This window comes from Chrysemys picta, chromosome 3 (assembly GCF_011386835.1).
Source record: "Chrysemys picta bellii isolate R12L10 chromosome 3, ASM1138683v2, whole genome shotgun sequence".
Lineage (NCBI taxonomy): Eukaryota > Metazoa > Chordata > Testudines > Emydidae > Chrysemys > Chrysemys picta.
Genome location: NC_088793.1, coordinates 65,833,211 through 65,835,229, shown reverse-complemented (window position 1 = coordinate 65,835,229; position 2,019 = coordinate 65,833,211). Strand labels below are relative to the sequence as shown.

The following is a 2,019-nucleotide window of genomic DNA, read 5'->3' as shown; positions in this document are numbered from 1 at the left end:
ACAATTTAAACAATGAAGTTTTTCAGTCACAGCACATCTACACAGGCAGCTGGATGCTAATTACCTTGATCCAATTAATCCTAAACTCCTCACTAATGAATGCTTGCAAAGCTCCTAAATTCCATTGATTTTCTCCAGCCCCATTGTACACAAGTCATCTGCCCGGCCCCCCAATACTCCCTTCTTTTTCCTGATTTGACACGTCATATCTTGATTCTTCATCCTGGTCCCATTTTTGTCTCCTTAAAACCTGCAGTAATCCACATTGGGCTCTTGTTTTTGGTGAACTAGCAAGGTCTTTAGCAGGTCCTGTGGACTTTAAAAAAACGACAGGGAGGGAAAGCTGCAAATGAGAGCAAAAACAACTGACAGAGACTGGGGAGATGGGCCATAGTGAGCTCATAAATGTCATGGGATTCCCTGCCTCTTGTCTGTCTCTGCTCCCATTGTTCTGCAGTGGTTAATCAATGGGATGATTCATTGGGCAAGGTTTAAACACTGTGTAGGGGTAGCAGAATCTGGCTATCAGATAAGATGTATTCATCAGAGAGTTGTAAAGGAAAGGAAATGTGAAATAGCAGATACTCATGATGTGAATAGACCCGAGGAACGGAAACAGCTCCTGAAGACTGGAAAGCTGTTATCAAGGTACCTAATTTTAAACATTGTGACAAGGTGTAGCTAAGGGTTGAAGAGCAGCTGGATCTGGCCAGTTGTGATTTCCCCTGGCATGAGGGAGCTCTCAGCTGTCACAGCTGAAATGCCTGTCTCCTGTGCCATGCCCTCTCCTGGTTTCAGTTGCTTCTTGGCTCCTTGGAGCTAAGATCAAAGTGTAGTGTCTGTTCTTATCAGTTCAATTTCTTCTGATGGACAAGTGCAAACACCCGTCCAGAAGATGGAATCTCCTGCAGCCATTTTTGAAAAAATTGATACTGCTTTGAAGATATACTCCACTCCTCCTATTTTGGAAGAAAACTCTTTTTCAGCTGTAGCTACACTGTCATCGGCTAAAAGAAGAACAGGAGTACTTGTGGCACCTTAGAGACTAACAAATGTCATCGGCTGTTGCTGTTCCTGCGTTCCCTGCTTTCCAGAAAGCTCAGCAAAAACCTATCCTGAAGACCACCCTTGGTGCCTCACAGAAGACCTGGACCACCTGCAAGAACCAAAACATTAGGAGCTGGCTGAAGAAACCCCCCGTGGATACCTCTGCAGGGAGACGTGGCTCCAGAAGGACGGCTCTTCAGGACTTCACATCCAGGAGCAAGAATATCTCAACAGCTCTTCAGGAGGGGGACCCCCGGAGAACTCTGCCCGCTTCCCAGGACCAGGATGCTGAGCGCCGCCCCGCCGGGAAGGACGCCACCGCGGGAGTCCCCCCGACGACCCAGGACCAGGATGCTGAGCGCCGCCCCGCCGGGAAGGACGCCACCGCGGGAGCCCCCCCGGCGACCCAGGACCGGAATGCTGATTGCTGCTCCAGAGAGGGATGGTGCAGAAGGAACCACCTCCTCAACCCCAGACCCCAAAACTACTTACCACCTGGCTGTCCGGAGGAGGGCCGCTCGAAGGGGAATGCACCTCAGAACCCAAGATCTCGATGCCGCATGCTGTCCTTCCAGGCAAAGACACAACGTGGCCAGTGAGTCCAGGCCCCCCCCCCCCCAAGAGCGACTTCATCTCCCCAAGCTTCTCTAACAGAGTAATCACCTGGCGAGTCTGCAGGCACATCAGAGATCCGCCCCATGGAGGGTGAGGCAGGGGAAGAAGACCGCATCTACCTCCAATACCCGCTCCCTACAGGTTTCCTCCTCTTCCCCTTCTGTCTCCCCGTCCATGGAGTCCAGACCCTCGCGCCCTCAGCAAACACGTTCTTAAGACCTACAACAAATGGATTGCTTTCCGGTGTAGCCGCTGCGATCTCCCCTTCGAGACCCAAAAGAAATTTAAGTTTCATCAAGCCACGTGCAGGGGACCCCCCATGACCGCGAAAGTGAATTCCACTGACATCCTCCGGGT

At 51.2% G+C, this 2,019-nt stretch overlaps 1 pseudogene; it reads left to right on the top strand.

Moving 5' to 3' along the window:
• The first annotated feature begins 797 nt into the window (after nucleotides 1-797).
• Nucleotides 798-1,024, top strand: LOC112061699 (U2 spliceosomal RNA; annotated as a pseudogene).
• The last annotated feature ends 995 nt before the right edge of the window (nucleotides 1,025-2,019 follow it).